At 34.2% G+C, this 21041-nt stretch overlaps 2 non-coding genes across 2 annotated transcripts; one reads left to right on the forward strand and one right to left on the reverse strand.

Annotated features, from left to right (window-relative positions):
- The first annotated feature begins 220 nt into the window (after window positions 1-220).
- On the forward strand, window positions 221-327 carry LOC121213244 (small nucleolar RNA R71). The gene has a single exon (XR_005908625.1). It is a non-coding gene; the product is annotated as a small nucleolar RNA R71 (small nucleolar RNA).
- A 17224-nt stretch (window positions 328-17551) lies between these two features.
- Window positions 17552-17658, reverse strand: LOC121213273 (small nucleolar RNA R71). The gene has a single exon (XR_005908656.1). It is a non-coding gene; the product is annotated as a small nucleolar RNA R71 (small nucleolar RNA).
- Between the last annotated feature and the right edge of the window lie 3383 nt (window positions 17659-21041).

The following is a 21041-nucleotide window of genomic DNA, read 5'->3' on the forward strand; positions in this document are numbered from 1 at the left end:
AAACATAGTAACCGAATCAACGTTAAAAACGCCGGCTGCTTTTGTCGATTTTGTCCTCATGACTTGCCATTGATAATTATTCAGTGGCATCTCTTCTATGAACTCATAAGCCTCTTCAGGTGTCTTATTATTGATAGTTCCGCGAGCAGCTGCGTCAATCATTTGTCTAGTTGAGGGATTCAAACCATTGTGGAAAGTTTGAACTTGTAGCCAAGGAGGCAACCCATGGTGAGGGCACCTTTTCAATAAGTCTTTGTATCTCTCCCATGTGTCATAAAGAGTTTCTAAATCCATCTGCACAAAAGAAGAGATATCATTCCTCAGTTTAGCCGTTTTAGCCGGTGAAAAATATTTAAGTAAAAATTTTTCGGTCATTTGTTCCTAAGTGGTGATTGACCCTCGCGGTAACGAGTTCAACCACTGTTTAGACTTATTCCTCAATGAAAAGGGAAACAACCGAAGGTAAATAGCATTTTCAGAGATGCCATTGATCTTAAATGTGTCACTGAATTCCAAAAAAATTGCTAAAAGAGTCTTTGGACCCTCGTCCCACAAACCATCAAACTAAACAAACTGTTGTATCATTTGAATAGTGTTAGGCTTCAGTTCAAAATTATTTGCAGCAACAGCAAGTCTAACTATACTCAATTCAGTTCCTGTTAAAGTAGGTTTAGCATAATCATACATAGTACGAGGAGTAGGGCCCTGATTTACTAGATTTACGCAACCATAGGAGGTAGCAGATTATTCTAATTTTCAGCTATCTTATCGGTATTAGTGTGAATATCGCTCCCTCGCTCTTCCTCTATGTATTGTAGGCTTTGCCTTATTTCTCTTCGATTTTTGCGAGATGTGCTCTTGATCTCACAATCAAAAAGCAAAGGTCCTGACGGGTTTCTTCTAGTCATAAACTATAAAAACTTGCCAGAAGTAAATAAAAGAAAATTTAGTAATTAAAACAAAAAAAACAAAATTAAATTGCAATAAAGATAAAGAATGGCTAAAGTAATAAAAAATAAGCATTCCTACTATCTTAGTCCCCGAAAACGGCACCAAAAACTTTATGGTCGTGAAACTAACTGAAAATTCTACTTAAGGCAAGCGCACCTATCGAACAGTAGTATAGTTATGGTGAGACCTAAAATATCGTATCCACGAGGACTAAAAGTACTAGTAATTACTATCTTTTTGTTATCTAGCCTAACAATTAAGAGAGTGTTTTATCTAAGACTAATTATCTAATTAACTAAGATTACGACAGAGATTAAAGTTGGAAAATACTTTTGGAAAACCGATGGAGGAGACAATACCCAAGGAAGAATCCACCTAGACTTCACTTATTACTTCTGAATTAGACAATTTATTCACTTCACTTAATCCGTAGAAATCCCTGATTTATGTTAGTATCACTCTCAAGACTAAAAACAACTGACTCTAGGTTGATTAATTAAAATCTCTTTCTAATTAAAACCCCTATTGTCGTATTAACTCGATCTATGGATTTCCTTATTAGATTTGACTATAATCCGGCTGATTTATGCCGTCCTATCTCTAGGATTGCATGCAACTCTGCTTAATTATGAATGACCTACTCTGAAATAGGGACTTTTGCTCTACTGAATAAGCACATTAAAAACCTGAATTAATATCCTAGAATATTAAAGCAAGGGTTAAAACTCATATAATTCAAATAGTAATAAGATTCGTCTTAGGTTTCATCTCCCTTAGGCATTTAGGGAGTTTAGTTCATAATAATGGAAAACATCTTAAAATTGGGAAATCAACAAAACATAAAGAAACCCAAAGAACTTCTAAAGAAATTGAGTGGAGATCTTCAATCTTGAAGTAGATCCTACTTCCGAGCTGATTCCAATGGCTGTTCTTGAGAATTTCCTACATTCTACTCTGCGTCCCCCCTTTGATCCTCTTCTAAAGTGTTTATATAGACTTTGGAATGCCCAAAATAGCCCAAAATTAGCATTTTCTAAATAGAATTAGACTTTGGCTCGACAGGGACATGGTCGTGTGCCACGCCCATGTGCCATTCTGACTTGGTTTAATGTTGACACGGCCATGAAACATGGGCGTGTGGCCTGCTCGTGTGTCACACACGGGCGTCTGGATTACCCGTGTGGTAGTGCCTAGGCCGTGTGGAATACTGAGATAAGCACATTTTGTCCGTTTTTGGCCCATTTCTTGCTCTTTTCACCTTCTTATGCTTACCTAAGTATAAAATAAGAATTTAAAGGATTAAGAGCATCAAATTCTCTAAAACTTATGATAAATCATCCAAAAATATGCCAAGCATAGGATAAAAATATGTATATATTATGGTTTATCATACCTGTTATCTGTATATGTGATAAAACATGAATTTTGGTGAAACGATGGCTCAAAGTTACAAATACAAGACTAATGATGTTTCGGTTGTATGGACCTTTGTAAAGGAAATAGGTAAAGACTTATGAAAGATTAGATTGAAATAGGTAAGTGGCATATCAAAGATGTAGAAGGGTAAGTGTAATAACCCGGTTTACACCCTAGTCGAAATAGTGGTTTTGGGACCATAAATCTGAGTCAAAAAAATATTTTAATATTATTTTCGTGCTTATTATATTTGAATTGATATCTGTGAAAATTTTGTGATTTAATGTTACCGTTTGTGTGCTTAATTTACAAAAAGGACTAAATCGCAGAAAATGCAAAAGTTATGTGTCATTTGATTTAGTGCCGAATTGATATGTCTATTTAAATATGAGGTCCTTATGTTGCAAATGGACCATTGAATTCATAAAATGACATGGTTGGACATGAGTTAGTGGATTTTTAAATGAAATTAATATGGTTACTTAAGTAATTTGTTAATTAAATGATTGTTAAAATAAAACAAAATCAAATGTTCATCTTATTTTCATCTTTTTGACCGAAACTAAGGAAAGAAATAAGGGTTTCTAAGACTTCAAGCATTCAAAACTTATCTTGGCTAATTGGTATGTGATTTTTGATTCATTTTTGATAATTTCTATGTTCTTGTGTGTGACAACGCGTTTAAGACCCTAATCGGAATGGTGGTTTCGAAATCACGAAACTGAGTCAGAAAAATAATTAAATATTATTATCTGTGTTCATTATATGTGAATTAGCATATGTGAAGATTTCGTACGAAAATGTGATTGTTTGGGTGTTTAATTAATAAGAAAGGATTAAATTAATTTCTATGTTTTATTATGTGAATTTCCATGTGAAAAAAAATAAAAAAAAATTGATGCTTTAATTTTGTTATTTGGATGTCAAATTATAAAAAGGGACTCAATTGATAAACCATAAAAATGTGATAGGTAAAAGTTGAAGTGGCCAAATTGTATATGGATAGCATCATAGAGGACTTGCATGTCAAATGGACCGCTATGATTATAGTGGACGGTAATGATGATGAAAAATTTGGCATTTTGTGTATTGTATATTAGTGAAATAATATTAAATAGTTTTATATTAGAAAATCATGAATTAATAATAGAAAAAGGGTGATAAAAACAAAGTTTCTCATTTTTGTCTCCCCTTTTGCCGAAACTAAACAAGAAATTGAAGAAAGAACACCTAAGGCATTCTGGCATCTTGTGTTGGGAATTAAGGTATGATTTCATATGTTTTTCTTTGGATTTTGAGAAATTTAAATTGGTTTTGAAGCTCCTAACATGACCCATGTGTATGATTTTGTGTTTGTGATGCATGAAGCATTCGGTCATGAGCTCAATGGGTTACATTATGTATGTTTTGATAATTTGTAAGGAGAAATGTTTCTAATTGAGTATGAACAAACTAAATTACTATATGTGGCTCAAATGAGCTTGGGTAGTCGGCTAATGAAGTTAGTTGAGTTATAATACTTGCTTAATAATGAAAAGAACATGAGCTTAATGCTCAAACAGCATTTGGCTTTGGACTAAGTTCAATTAGTTAGAAAATGAGTTCCAAGATAGTGAATGATGTGTTAAAAGAGGGATTTAGGTTGTATATACGTGATTAGATTGAATACAAGAGGCTATGTTAGCTAATTGAGGGATTCGGCCATAGTATTATAGTGAATAATAATTTGAACAAGGGTTTTAATTGTATGATAGGTTTTCAGCTATGGTTGATTGGATAATAAATTGGTGTGGATGCTTTGAATGAGATATGTACAATTATAAGTTAAATTTAAGGTTTGTTAAATTTGTCCTTATCATTGCCGAATGAGTTTAATGGCTAAAGAAAATTGTTAAGTGCTTAGGTAATGTGCATTCGGTCATTTAGGATGAGTATACATTTGATAATGTTTGATGCTTTGAAATGGAATTTAATTATTAAATGAGTTCTAAGCTTGTTGAATTTCGAGATGTGATTGGGAGTGAATTTGACATGAGCATATTTTGCTAATGACATATTGATAAATGTTGAGTTATGATACCATGATATTAACTTAATTATCAAGTTGCCGAATGTGCTTATAAGTAAGTGAAGTTATGTTGTGATTGGGAGTGAATTTGACATGAGCATATTTTGCTAATGACATATTGATAAATGTTGAGTTATGATACCATGATATTAACTTAATTATCAAGTTGCCGAATGTGCTTATAAGTAAGTGAAGTTATGTTATAATTGAACTAAGTGTGGCTAGTAAAGCCTATTTAGTTTTCTTGCTATGTTTGACCATAAATATGTCTGAGTGATTCTGATTATAGCTTAACGTTTAGTTAAGCATAATTGATGCTTTAAATTATGTAGTTGTATAATCGAATTTGTTTTGGTTGAGTGTTACTTTGTTAAAGGATTTTTATTATTAAGCTTAAAGGCATTCGATCATGAGATGGATTAAGGTGAATAAATGTTTATTTGTTTGTTTGAATTAAGCTCAAGAGAAAAAGGAGCTAAATTTGGAAAGGGGGAAAGCAAAAGTAGTTGATTAATCAATTCGTAATTGTGCAATGACATTCAAGGTAAGTCCTTAAGTAATTAAATTTGATTTGCTGAGCGCTTAAGATTTTATATAATATGGTAAGTAATTATTTGACCTTTACAAGTTCGATTTGCAATAAGTATATTGAATTTAGGCTATAATGCCGAATATGAAATGGATGATTTATGTATATAATGTGGCTGAATGACTATTAAGTAATGATTTGAAAGTGTGTAATATGTGTATACAATTTTATTGTACTTGTTTGTATAAAGTCGAATGTGAATTGAATGGTATATATGTGGTGACCGAATAGCTATTATGAAACAAAGTCAAAGAATGGGATATTTGTATAATAGATGAATTGTGACTATTGTTCCTACTTGATCGAGGTTGTGTGTGAAATAATTTATGAATATGGCATATAGCCAAATGGTTATTGAAAGTGAAACTGGGATAGTGAAAAGATTATATGTTCTTTGTGTATGATTATTGAACTGAAAGTTAAAGGGTAGGTGTACATTTTGTGCTTATATTCGAATGAAGCAATTGAATAACTAATGTGATATGTTATGTGAAATGTGTTAACATGTGAATAAATATTCAAGACACTGGAAATGTATCCGGGCTAAAGTCCCGCAGGCTTCGTGCTGGAAATGTATCCGGGCTAAAGTCCCGTAGGCTTCGTGCTGGAAATGTATCTGGGCTAAAGTCCCACAGGCTTCGTGTTGGAAATGTATCCGGGCTAAAGTCCCGCAGGCTTTGTGTTGGTAATATAATTTTGGGTTTTATACCTAGCAGACCAAGTGCTGATGAATTTGATAAAAGTATACAATTACAAGATCCTACACTAAGATGACAAATTGAAAGTGTATTACATATTAAGTTGGCCAGGTATGTATCATGTACTCGTATGCGATTTTGATTTGAATTAAATTATAAATGTATAAAGTGATGCATCTATGAATAAGTGTTATGACTATAAATGTGATCGTGATACATTCGGTAAATGTGTGAAGTTATGTGAAGTGATTCTATGTTTATATTCAAATATAAACACTTGGTCCTTGTGGAAAGGTTTGTGGAAGTATATGATTTTATTTTTAGGTGATTACGATCATGGAAAATTAAATGTGAATATGATATTGTATTTTATTCGTTTCAATTGAACTAAAGTTGATAGTGAAGCATTTTTAATGCCTATGTTATATGAGTTCGATCTTGAATGACATGATATACATGTTTAAATAATTTGAATGCAAGAAATGTGTAAAAGAGCAAATTTGTAATAAATCTGCTTGGGACAGCAACAGTAGCGTGATTTTGGAAAATCACCATAAATTTTGGAAATTGAATTAGAAGCTGAATAAATTATGTAATTAAAGCTTAATAAGTCTAGTTTCTTATAAAAGAAACCGTGTAAGCAAAAGAATTGTAGATAATGAGATATTTGAAGTGGCGTGAGATAGAGTCAAAATGACTTCGAAATCTCTTGTTTTGTTTTTAGAAAATCATTTTAAATTGTACAATTATGATTATAAGATAAATTTTATATTATTAGACTCCTTAATGAGTCTAGTTTCAAATGAATAAACGAGAACATATTTTGAATTTTGTACAATGAGAAATCTGATTTATACTGAAGAATGGTCAGAATAGTCAAACAGTGAAACAGGGGAAACTTTAAGAAAAATCTGGTATTGATTGGTTGAACCAAAAATTCTGAAAATTTTAGGGATATAAGATATATGAGTCTATTTTCAGGGAAAATTAACGGCACATGATTTGGAGTTTTGTGACTCCAGTTATAAATAATTTAGTGACTGCTGCTCAGAAGGACAGCTTGTAGTGATTATGTGATTATGTTGTGAACATTGAATAAACTTGGTCAGATGTATGTAGTCCATGTGAAAATGAGACGTGATAAATAACAGATAAATATATGCTATATGTGCTTGACATGTGACCTTGTGGTTCCATGAATCAAACATGGAAAAATATGATATGTTTTGGTTGGTATGTAATGGATATGTGCAAGTTTTGTTCATACGAATGAATTGACAGTTATCACACGAATTTAAAATCATAGTCATAAGTTATTTGTAAATATAAATAAGTGAAGCTACTTAATAAGGTTATATGAACTTAAGAGTACTATGAATGTATATGTAATTGAGATTATTTTTCAATTCGGATTAGTGATATGGAATTTCCATAATCATTGAAATGATATATTTGCTTAAGGCTTACTAAGCTTTCAGAGCTTACTCTGTGTGTTTTTCCTATGTCTATAGGGCTTCAGAGAAATTGCTTGCATTGGAAGTCGAGGAGATTTCATCACACTATCGAGTTATCATGTGAGTAGATAAAGTTTGTATATCATTAAGGTTTAAGGCAGGTATAGAATAGACTAATAGTGGAAGGATATTTTGGTTAACGTATTTAAGCCATGCGAATATGGCATCTTTTGGATGTTTAATTTTATAAGTTTGAAATTCAATCTCTGGTTGTGTCTAGCATTTATTTAAATAAATAATCTTTATTTCAAGAGAATGTTCAAAATTTTACTGTTAAGATCTATTTTCTGATTTCCGGTAACGCCTTGTCCTATTCCGGCGACGGTTACGGGATATGGGTGTTACATTGTGATCGTTGCTTAGTAATCTTTCAAGCCCATGCCTCAATTTCTGAATTTGATGATGATTTTGAGTTGTGCCATTGTTGATAATGTGAGTTTTATGAAGTTAGATGATAGAAAATGAAAGATATGTGTTAGATTACTATGTTTTGTATTAGGATTTTTGATGAAATTGAGTATATTGGACTAAATTGTGAAGGGGCTAAAATGTGAAATAAATGAAATATGTGGGCTTGTATGAGCTAAAGGAAAATTTGGCTAGGCATGTATGAAATGAAATTATGCATAATTGGTGATTTTATGAAATAGGGACTAAAGTGTTAAAATGTGAAAATGTGAGGGCTAATTTGTAAAATGCCCTAAATATGTGTATATGGATTGAATTGAATGGTTTGTTGAATAAAAGAGTTAAATTTGAATTTATATAGACCAAGAACCAAATAAAACAGAATTAGATCGTGGAAAGTCGAAAGTCGTCGAGTAGTCGATTTCGTTGGTTCGAATCCGTACGAGGTAAGTCTATATACAAATAAATGTGTTTGAATTGATTTATTCATGTTTATATAATATTGAATTGTGATGATTGTTTATAGAAGCTGAATATGTGAAATTGAGAAAGTTCCGAGAATGTGATGATGTTCGAAAGCCCCGTACGAACCATAGGAATAGTTAGTATACATATGTCATGACATAGGATTCTGATATGTGATTTCGTGTAAGACCACGTCTAGGACGTTGGCATCGATTTGTGATTTACGTGTAAGACTATGTCTGGGACATCGACATCGTATTTGATTTTGTGTAAGACCTTGTCTGGGACAGTGGCATCGATATTTGATTACATGTAAGACCACATCTGGGACGTTGGCATTATATGAGCTTTCTGAGAACGGTTCAACAGGCATTCTGAGAAATACATGATTGAATGAATGATTAACTGATTCAGGTACATGGAGATGTGTTCAACATTTTTTAATAAGAAAATATGCTATATGTGCAAATGAATTGGGAATATGTGAAATGTATATGAATTATGTGGTTTGTAATGGTATTTGGCTATGGAGTACATGTATTTTATGATACTTATATGCTTAAAATAAAAAGTTTATCTGTATATGGCTTACTAAACTTTTGAAAGCTTATTTGTATGTTTTTCATCTATTTTATAGTTATCAAAGCTATCGAAAGCTCAGGGATCATCAAGGATCATCACCACACTATTGAACTCTATTTTGGTACCTTTTGAAAATGTGAATATTGAAGTATGGCATGTATAGGCTAGAAGTATTTGATTATGTTTTGTGAAGTGTATATCATGCCATGTGATATGGCTAGATTAATGTTGTTATTTGGTTTGATTTCTGGTATATAAATTTTGGTAAGAAATGGTTTGTTTGATTTGCATAAAAGGGCCAAATGAGAAATGGTCAATTTGGTAAGTTAGTTATGTGAACTAGTTATGGAAATGGTATGAATTTGATATAGAAATGAATGTGAAAAGTTGGGATTATAATATGTATGAATGAAGGAATTTGGTATGTGATTTTAGCATGTTTTAGGTTTGAATAATAAGCATGAAATTGGTTGATAGTGATATGGCATGAATGGTGTATGCTTTGATTATGAATTGATTCAAAATTTTGTATGAAATGATTTGGTTTTGATACTAGTAGGGAGGACCCAAAATGGGTGGCAAGTTGGCTTTTCAAATGGCCTATTTTTGTCCACACGGACAAAGACACGGGTGTGTGTCTTAGCTATGTGCGACACACGATCATGTTACACAGCCGTGTGTCCCCTGGGGTAGTCCTATAATTTAAAGTCAATCTCGAGCATGGCCTAGACACACGGGCGTGTCTGGTGGCTGTGTGAGGCATACAACCTTGGCACATGGGCATATGTGGCCATTTCGAAGGGTACACGGCCTAGGCACATGGGCGTCTGGTTAGCCGTGTGACTCAAGTCAGTTTCAGCCACGGCCAAGGCACATGGGCGTGTCTTGTGGCCGTGTGATTAAGTCAGTATGTATGCCTTGTTTCGCCACGGCTTAGACACATGGGTGTGTTTAATAACGTGTGAGGTACACGGCCTGTTTATACGGGCGTGTGACCTTTGTAACTTGGAAAAATTGTTTAACTTCGAAAAATTTTGTATGTGTTTGATTTAGTTTCGACCCCTTCTTAAAGCCTGTTTAAGGTCTCATTGACCTTAGTAAGGGACTCTGTGATGTTGTTTGACTATGATGCTATGATGTTTATGAATTGATCGTAAAATGTTCTGATATGTCCGGTAATGCCTCTTAGTCCTAGTCTGGTGACAGATACTGGTTAGGGGTGTTATAGTAAGTAATGAGTTAAGGATAAGGCGTGATATCCATAGAGAATGAAAAATGAAATTTTGAGAAAAGTATTTGCCAGAATTATTTTCAAAGACCAGTATAATAAGAAAGTCATAATGATTCTTTAGTAATAATGTGCAAGCATTGTGCAGGTTAAATTCTTATGAGCATACTTGAGTTTATATTTTTGTTTCAGTCTGATTATTAGTAAGTGCCAGGAGGAACGATCCTATCAGGATATTATCCATATAGAGCGAGCTTAGCGGTGCATCCAAAGGCTAATTTGTATGAGAATTCCACACTTTGGGTGTCTGTATCAGATTAGGTTTTCCAATTAATAACATTTTAATTTGATCACCTTGTGTTGTTGTTGTATTTACTTCTTGAACATGCTTTCAAATTCAAGTTAAAAGTTTTGTAATTAAGTCATAGTTGATTGAAATTTGTATAAGTAGTTCAAAATTTGTTTGCATAAATGGGGTAACACCTAAGATTTGGATCTAGTTAAATAGATCGGGTTTGGGCCGTTACACACTGAGCTTGAAAAAGCTCACATTCTTTATGAACAATTAACAAAAAAATAGCTTGATAAGAGGAGGAGAAGTGAGCCTTCCTAGTGATCCAAAGTAAGGCAATGATTTGAGTATGTTTGATGTGTTTCCAACTTATTAAGGAAGGCAATGGGGAACTTGCTGGAATAGGGTACGAGGCATTACTAGACTTAAACATACACTTTTTTATAAAATCGGGCCATAAAATTTCAACCAATTTAAAAACATTCAAACACATGCATATCGTCCCTTACACGGGCCTACGAGGCCCAAACCATACATCGGGGGTGGTTCGAGACTAAACCGAGAACTTACGAACTCTTTACAACACTTAGAAAATTTTCTAGTTTTGGAGAGTCACATGCCCGTGTGGGTAGGCCGTGTGGCCACACACGCCCGTGTGGCTTGGGACACGCCCATGTCCTCAGCCCGTGTAACTCTCTATTTATGACGTCAGCAATGAAATGGGGTCACATGGCCAAGTCACATGCCCGTGTTCTAAGGCCATGTTCCCCACACGGCCGTGTCTCTGCCCGTGTGGCCAACACTTAGGTTATTTTCCAAGCCTTGGTCAACCATAAACCCTCACACATTTATACAACATCAAGGACATATAACATGGCCTCCATTTAGCGATTCAACATCTTCATTTAGACCACAAACATAGCATTTGCATGTCATGATTCATGTGTTTTACACACTCATTTGGCCTTGTCTATTATGATATCACTTATACTTTTATATCATGGTTACCATCATACCAAAGATTTCAACTTAATCATCAAACATTCATATTCAAGGCTAACTCATAACTTTATAACATACCAACATATTTCACATGCATAGAATAACATGCTTGTCTAAGACATTATGCACCACATCAAGTAACACACTCACATCACATGAAACTCTTAAGCTTGTGAATGCACATATAATAGGGTTATAACCCAATAATCAATATAAGCCACATCTCATAGGTATATACAATTGAATCATTATAAGCCAATACATTTGGCCAAATCATGAAACACATATCATAAAGTACTAAGTCTCTTTACATGCCACTCACTTGAAAATACTTAAGATTTATTAATACCCTGGCTTGATAATTTGATAGTGTGATGCTGCTTCCGACGATCTCCAACCTCAAGTAACCTGACAACACTAAAAGAAATGGAAAGGAGAGGGGTAAGCTTTATAGCTTAGTAAGCCCGTACGAAAAAAATAATAAGCAATTTATGAACGTGCTTTTTCCAAATTCTTACAACATGTTCTCATGGTAACACAATCGAAATGACACATAATTCCACTATTTGCTCATATTCCACAATCGAGTCATAGTTACTTAATTATTTATAACTTGAGCTATGGAACTCTAAATTAAGATCCACTAATTTTTCCTGAAATTAGACTCACATATCCTCTTACCATAAAATTTCTAGAATTTTTGGTCTAGCCAATAAGTACAGTTTATTATTCAAAGTTACCCCTGTTCTGCTGTTTGACAGCTTCCACCTTTCTTCACTAAAATTTATTTATCTCTTAGTACAGGATTTAGATAATGTTCCTATCTATTTATCTTGAAAGTAGACTCATTAAAGATTTGTTCATATGAATTCTAACCCATAATTATTCTTGTACAATTTTTAGTGATTTTCCAAAATTAAGACGGGGGAGCTTGAAATCACTCTAACCCTATCTCACAAAAATTAAAATATCTCATAATATGAAATTCTTTTGTGTACACTGTTTTCTTTATGTGAAACTAGGCTCAATAAGCTTTAATCTCATATCTCATTCAGTTTCTATTCAATTTCCACAATTTTTGGTGGATTTTCAAAGTCGGACTACTGCTGCTGTCCAAAACTCTTTTAGTACAATATAATGATAACTATCATAATCATGAACTCACCATTTCATGGATTCCATGTTCAATTACACAAAGGCATAATACCATAAACATAAAGATTATTCATCATTCAAGCCTTTTTGCAAACTTATCATATGTTCATAAATATACATATACATAAACTTTCTCACCATAAGTCATTCTTCATCAAGGCATTGCTCATGAGTTTAGCGTACATACCTGTACTCACTCATAGTATATCACATAACCGTACCTTCTTTAACATGCCCTCCTTGGGTCTTTCATCATATTATCCATTGCATTACCCGTAGAACACTCAAAATACTATTGGGTACGTGGAAACTTGCACATAAGTGCCACATAAACATACGTAGCTAAAGCTACCTCATATCATACAACGCTCGCAATGGAGCTACTCACGGGCTTGCTCATATAAGCTATCGATCAAGATGTAACTACACGAGTTGCTCACAAAAGCTGTCAAGTATCTGACCACTCAAGGATTACCTAGCCATCGGTAGGACGCACAAGACCATTGCTTGGAACTCAATCACATGTATCGCATCCATTATGAACTCAGACCACTCAACGAGCTCGGATGCCACATATATCACGAACCCAGACCACTCAATGAGTTCGGACTTCTTAATTCCTAGTGACATGTCACTTGTATCATAAACTATTCCAAAGGTTCAAACGGGGTTTTTCTTACTTGCACATTGCACCTCTATTGCACTTGCTCGTGACGTCGTGGATAATGACCATAATATCATTCATGCTTACAATAATACCAATTGCCCATTCATAGCATAATAAGGCATAACTCAAATAGCAAATAAGCTTTTAAGAATTTACATAACATATATCACATATTTCATATAACATTTATCATGTATCATCATTTTCTTGCATTTCATGTAATATTCTTCATGTCATATTTCCACATCAGATAAACCATTCCATCAATTTTTCCAATATATTAAGTCATACAATATATGCAATAAAAGTAAGGAATATAATTCAAACATAACATTACATTATTATTATCATACAAACTTACCTCGAATCTGAGCACAGCTTATTATTCCATTTTAGTCCATAATCTCGTACTTTCCTGATTTAAGCCCGAATCTCAGTTTTCTTGATCTAACATTTCAAATATAGCTTATTTATTATTCACATTATTCAAATTGGCCCAAAAATCACACTTTTACAAATTTTCATTTTTACCCCTAAACTTTCACATATTTGTAATTTAGCCCTTAGGCTCGTAAAATGAAATGTGTTTGTTTTTCTTGTACTTTAAGCCTAGTCGAACCATTATTACTCTTATGGAAACCCAAATTTCTCTTTAATTTTAGGCATTTACTACCCATTTTACAACTTTTATATTTTAGTCATTTTTAGGTGTTTTCATGAAAAATCAGCTAGTAAAAATTGTTAAACATAATTCAATCTTTCATATTCTTCCATTAATCTTAAAAATACTAACATATCATGCATGGGTAAATTTTTAAACATGAACCATAGTTTAAAATATGGGTAGAAATGAGTAGATCATGTCACGGGGACTTCAAAAATGCAAAGAACATTAAAAACGGGGCTTGAAAACACTTACTATTGAGCTTGGAAGCTTGAAAACCCTAGCCATGGTGTTCTCCTTGGTTCACACAGCCATGGGGTAGAAGATGGACAAATTTTGGCTTTTAATTTGTGTTTTAGTCCATTTAATCACTAAATGACCAAATTACCCCTAAAGCCTTTCTTTGGAATTTTTACCTCCAATTTAAAATTCCATAGCAATTAGACACCTCTAGCTTCTAGAACTCATGTTTTGCACTTTTTACGATTTAGTCCTTTTGACTAAATTGAGTGCCCAAACGTCAAAATTTTCGAATGAAATTTTTAAAAAATCATTTTGCATAATTGTAGACCATAAAAATATAATAAAAATAAATTTTATTACGTCGAATTTATGGTCTCGAAACCACTGTTCTGACTAGACCCTAAATCAGGATGTTACAGAACTAATCTAAATGGTTTTACTTTTTGAATTGTTAATGGTTTGCAAATGGACGTTATGAACTGCTTAAATGGTGTTTGAAACTTTTAATATTGGTTTGGATGGATGTTTTTAATGAATGGTTTGTGAAGGCATGTTGTTGGTTAAATTAGTAAGGTGTTGTGTACTTGTTATGGCTAACATGTAAAATGGAAGTGGTCTGGCATGCTGAGCATTGAGGTAAGTCCAAAATGGTCTTTTAGAGTGTTTTGTACCACCTTATATGAAAACTTGGTATATTGAGTAAATTAAATTGAGACTTTACAAAAGCATACTAGCATAGGTATTTGACTTAGATGCCAAAGTATGTTAATGTATGATTTATGTATTTGAACATGATTTATGAGAATTATGTATGCTATATGACATGTTGGACTAGGGAAAATGACATGAAATCACGAAAGAGTACGCGTATGAGAGTGTCAAAGTGTTATTTTTAAGTGCTATAATTTTTCTGCAAATTTTTGAGTCAATATCGCGATTAGCCCTATAGGATATCGCGATACCGAGTCAATTTCGTGACGTGAGAATCGCATGGCCACAACACGACGTTCAAATTGTTCTGGGCATATTTTGAAACTATTGCAAATAAGTCCAGATTTTTTCTCAATAAAATTGGATGCCTTAAACACCATGAAATGCTTTGAAAATTTACATGACATGGATTTAAACATTGAATTTCAAAATGTTAATTTTAGTTTCTTAAAATGGTTTATCTGGATATTTTGTAAAATTTACATTTTAGTCCTTAAATTTGGTTTTGAAATTAATTGAGCTTTAAATGTTGTTTTAAGCTAAAATTTTCACAAATGGTTTAAAATAGAATGCCTAAGATACTGAATGAACCAAATATCACGAATTACGAGTTTTACTTTTAATAATTAAAATGACGATTTTACCTATTTATATTTTGCTATATTATGTTAGCTGAAACATGATTTAGACTTGTTTGATTAAAATTACTTGTTTAAGCATGTTCTTAGTTGATGTGATGGTTGGTTTGTGGTGTGTTTGGATGACCGGTAAGAAGAGTCACGTAAGTGGCTGATAAACCGTAATTTATACATATTTTTACCCCGTTCTTAACACATTTTATAGATGATTTATCCTTAGAATTGGTGAATTCGATGCTCCTAATGCCTTAATTTCATGTTTTATACTTAAGTGAGCTTATAAGAGAAAAAGGAACAAGAAATGGGCCAAAAACGGAGAAAATGGGCCAACGTACGAAATCAACACGGCTTGGACTTCCTCACACGGGCAGACCACACGGTCGTGTCAATTTGGCAGAATCGAAGCACGACTCACATGGGTAGAACACACGCCCGTGCCATTCTAACAGGCTCGAGCACGGCCTGAAGTAATCGCACATGGGCATGTCACATGGGCGTGTCCTTGCCGAGCCCAAGTTGAGTCCAATTCGGAAAAAGCTAATTTCGAGGGTTCTTAGGCATAACAAAGCCTATAAATACACCCTAGAGGAGGAAGAAACATACACGCACAGAGAAAAGGAGGTAGGGAACTACTCAAGGTAAGCTGATTGATACATCTCAGAAGCCGAATTCACCATCATGACTGAAGATCTCCCCTCAAGGAGTTTTGGGTTTTCTTTATGTTTTGTATTCATTATTCTTCTGAGATGTTTTCCTTTTTAGTTATGAACTAAATCCCCTAAATACCTAAGGGGAATGAAACCTAAGATGGAACTTGATATTATTTTAAGAATTGTATGATAAATATTTAACTTGTTCTTAATTATGTGTTCTTAATTCTTGTTTTGATATCCCAAGATACTGTTTCAAGATAAGCTCTTATTCAAAGGAGGAATAGACCCTGTCTAAGAGTACATTTGTCATAATTAAGCGGAGTTGATTGCGTGCCTAGAGATAGGGTGACAAGATTTTGCCGGATTAGGGTGAAACCTAATAAGGGGATCCATAGCTCGAGTTAATGCAAGCCTAGGGTGTTAATTAGAGAAAAGTCTCAATTATTCAATCTAGGGATTAGACATTATTAGTCTTGAATAGGGATAATAACATAACTTAGGGATCTCTACGGAACAAGTTAAATGAATAAATCGTTCGATTCGGAGTCAGAATAACAAGTGAAGTCTAGGTGGATTCTTCCTTAGGTATTGTCTTAATTCAATCATTTTTCCAAAAATAATTCCCCAATTCTATTTTCTGTGAATTCTTAGTTTAGATAATTAGTTAGTTAAAACAAAACCCCCTTATTCTTAGACTAGATAATAAAAAGAAAGTCATTACTAGTACTTTTAGTTCCTTTGGGTTTGACAATCCGGTATTGCTAAAACTATACTACTGTTCGATAGGTACACTTGCCTATATCGTGATAATAGTTAGTTTCAAGAATGATTAATTATAAATATATAAAACTTACCTGTCACGAAAATCATAATCAAGGTTTTGGCGCCGTTGTCGGGGAACTAAGATATTAGGAACGCTCAATTTTTATTACTTTAGCCATTTATTTTTCATGCAAGTTAATTCTATTTTATTTTTATTATTTATTAATTTACTTTTCCTTTCTCTTGGTAGGTTTTTATAGTTTATGACTAGAAGAAACCCGTCAGGACCACTACTTTTGGACAAAGAAATCGATCGCACAGCTCGCAGAAACCAAAGAGAAATAAGGCGAAGCTTAAGATACACAGAGAACGATCAAAAGGACGATATTCAAACCCCAACCGAGGAGATAGCTGAAAACCAAGACAATCATCTACCTCCTGCGATACCCGTTGAACTAGCAAATCAAAATCCTGCTCCCCGTACTATGTATGATTATGCTAAACCTACTTTAACAGGAACTGAGTTAAGTATAGTTAGGCCTGCTATTTTTGAAAATAATTTTGAACTAAAACCTAACACTATTCAAATGATACAACAATTTGTTCAGTTTGATGGTTTGTAGGATGAGGATCCAAACACTCACTTGGCAAATTTCCTGGAATTCTGCGATATATTTAAAATTAATGGCATTTCTGACGATGCCGTTCGTCTTCGGTTATTCCCTTTTTCATTGAGGAACAAAGCTAAACGGTGGTTGAACTCGTTACCACGAGGGTCAATTACTACTTGGGAACAAATGACCAAAAAATTTCTATTAAAATATTTCCTGCCGGCTAAAACAGCCAAATTAAGTAATGATATCTCTTCGTTTGTGCAGATGGACTTAGAAACTCTTTACGATGCATGGGAGAGATACAAGGACCTACTACGAAGGTGTCCTCACCATGGATTACCTCTATGGTTGCAAGTTCAAACATTCTACAATGGTGTGAACCCCTCAACAAGGCAAATGATTGATGCAGCAGCTGGGGGAACCATCAACAACAAAACACCTGAAGAGCCTTACAAATTTATTAAAGAGATGTCACTGAATAACTATCAGTGGCAAGTCATGAGGACTAAGCCAACTAAAACAGTAGGCGTTTATAACATCGATTCGGTTACTATGCTGTCACCAGGTAGAACTTCTAAATAAAAAGATTGATGGTTTACTTGGTTCTACTTAAGTACATCCAGTAATGAGGTGCGAGACGAATGGAGGAGGAGCATGCACAGAGAATCAACCCTTCAACCCTAGCATCGAGGAGGAACAAGTCCAATATATGGGTAACAAAAACTCTAGATCCCAAAATAACCCATATAGTAGCACTTATAATGCAGGTTGGAGGAACCACCAAAATTTCTCCTGGGGTGGTCAAGGGAATCAAAGGCTACAGAATCCTATGGGTTTTCAACAACCACCCTATCAACAGGAAAAGAAACCGAACCTTGAAGAGATGCTATCTAAATTTATCTCAGTGTCAGAAACCCATTTCCAGAACATCGAGACAACACTTAAAAATCAGAAAGCGTCGATCCAAGGGCTCGAAACTCAGATAGCCCAACTGTCCAAACTAATTTCGGAAAGACCACTAGGAAGTTTACCTAGTAATACCAAATCAAAAAAGCACGTAAAAGCAGTTACACTAAGGAGTGGGAAAGTGTTAGCGGATCTGAAAAGAAGCTAACACAAGAAGTCGTGATAAGCGAAATGAGGGAAGAAAAACTCGAAAATAGTTACAAACTAGTGCCGAAGGAATATAAACCACTAGTTCCATACCCAGCAAAATTGAAAAAAGACTGCATTGATGCACAATTCGATAAGTTTCTTGAACTTTTTAAGCAATTACAAATCAAGTTACCTTTTGTTGAGGCTATCTCGCAGATGCTTGCATACGCAAAATTTTTGAAGGAGCTTTTAACAAAGAAAAGGAAGTTCGAAGTCTTATCTACATTAGAACTCAACGAGGAGTGCTCAGCCATACTCCAAAACAAACTGCCAACCAAACTGAAAGATCCAGGAAGTTTTACTATCCCTTGCTTAATTGGTAGTCTGAATGTTGAGAAAGCACTAGCTGATTTAGGCGCTAGCATTAATTTGATGCCATATAAAATGTTCAAACAACTTGGTCTTGGGGAACCTAAACCTACTAGGATAAGTATTCAATTAGCCGATAGATCTATTAAATATCCTAGGGGTATTATAGAAGACGTACTTGTGAAAATAAATAAATTCACATTTCCTGTTGACTTTGTTGTGCTTGACATGGACGAAGATGTGGAAGTGCCCTTAATTTTAGGGCGCCCATTTTTAGCCACTGCTAGGGCTATAATTGATGTGGGTGATGGTAAATTCGTACTTAGAGTAGGTGACGAGGAGATTATCTTTAAAATTTATGATGCTATGAGATTTTCTAGGGAACAGGATGATTCATGTTATTTTATTGACTCTATTGATCATACAACTTAAGACTCTCTTCAGGAAAATATACAGAAGGACACGACGAAATTGTATCGAGCTCAAGAAGTGGAGACAGATGATGAACCTAATGAGCATTCTTCAAGACAAGTAGAATATGAGGGCATTAAAGTAAACAACGAACTTAAGCAAAAACCCTCTATTGAAGAGCCTCCCAAACTGGAACTTAAACAATTACCAAACCACTTGGAATACGTATTCCTTGGAAATAATTCTACATTACCAGTTATTATTCTTTTAACTTACAACCCAAGGAGAAAGAGGAATTAATCCAAGTATTAAAAGAACATAAAAAGGCCATAGCTTGGAAAATTTCTGACATTAAAGGAATCAGCCCCTCTTTTTGCACCCACAAAATTTTGATAGAAGATGAATACAAACCGTGTATGCAAGCCCAAAGACGACTGAACCCCAACATGAAGGAAATTGGTAAAGTTGAGGTAATTAAACTTCTAGATGCTAGAATTATTTATCCTATTTCTGACAACTCTTGGTTAAGTCCAATGCAGGTTGTCCCTAAGAAAGGAGGCATGAAGGTTGTGACCAACGAGAAGAATGAATTAATACCAATAAGGATAGTCACATGATGGAGAGTTTGCATTGACTACAAGAAACTGAATGATGCTACAAGAAAAGATCACTTCCCCTTGCCATTCATTGACCAAATGTTTGAAAGATTATCCGGGCACATGTACCACTGCTTTTTAGACGGACTCTCTAGTTACTTCCAAATCCTAATAGCTCCTTAAGATCAAGAAAAGACGAAAGTCACATGCCCATATGGTACATTTGCTTATCGTAGATTGCCTTTTGGATTATGTAATGCTCCTGCCACTTTTCAGCGCTGTATGATGGGCATCTTTGAGGAACTCGTGGAAGATATCATGGAAGTATTTATGGATGATTTCTCGGTATTTGGTAACTCTTTCCATCTCTACCTTAAAAATTTAAAACAAGTTTTAATAAGATGTGAGGAAACGAACCTTGTGCTTAACTGGGAGAAATGTCACTTCATGGTTCAAGAAGGTATTGTATTAGGGCATAAAATTTCTAGTAAAGGGATTGAAGTGGACAAATCTAAAATAGAAACAATCAAAAAATTACCCCCTCCTAGTTCGGTTAAGGCTATTAGAAGCTTTTTAGGACATGCTGGTTTTTATAGAAGATTTATTAAGGATTTTTCTAAAATAGCTAAGCCTTTGACTAAATTGATAGAAAAAGATATACCTTTTAATTTCAATCAGGAGTGTTTAGAATCATTTAATACTTTAAAGGATAAATGAATTAATGCTTCAATCATAATTGCACCTGATTGGAACTTACCATTTGAATTAATGTGTGATGCGAGTGATTTTGTAGTAGGTGCAGTATTGGGACAGTGAAAAGACAAGCATTTTCAACCTATCTATTATGCTAGCAAAACTTTGATAGCTGCACAAGAGAATTATACTACTACGAAAAAGGAATTGCTAGCTGTGGTTTTTGCATTTGATAAATTTCAATCATATCTCATATTCTCTGTTTACACTAACCATTTCGCCCTTCGCTACCTTTTAACTAAAACTGATGCAAAACCTCGACTCATTCGATGGATTTTCCTATCGCAGGAATTTGACTTGGAAATTCAAGATAAGAAAGGAGCTAAAAATCTCGTGGCTGATCATCTGTCCAGGCTTGAGAACTCCAATACCAAAGAACTAGATGAAGTTGAAATAAATGATTCATTTCCTGAAGAACAATTTTTCGCTCTATCTGACTCCGAGGTACCTTGGTTTGCAGACATCGCAAATTTTTTAGCTACTAACATTATCCCAAA

The sequence above is a fragment of the Gossypium hirsutum genome, chromosome A13 (genome assembly GCF_007990345.1).
Source record: "Gossypium hirsutum isolate 1008001.06 chromosome A13, Gossypium_hirsutum_v2.1, whole genome shotgun sequence".
Classification (NCBI taxonomy): domain Eukaryota; kingdom Viridiplantae; phylum Streptophyta; class Magnoliopsida; order Malvales; family Malvaceae; genus Gossypium; species Gossypium hirsutum.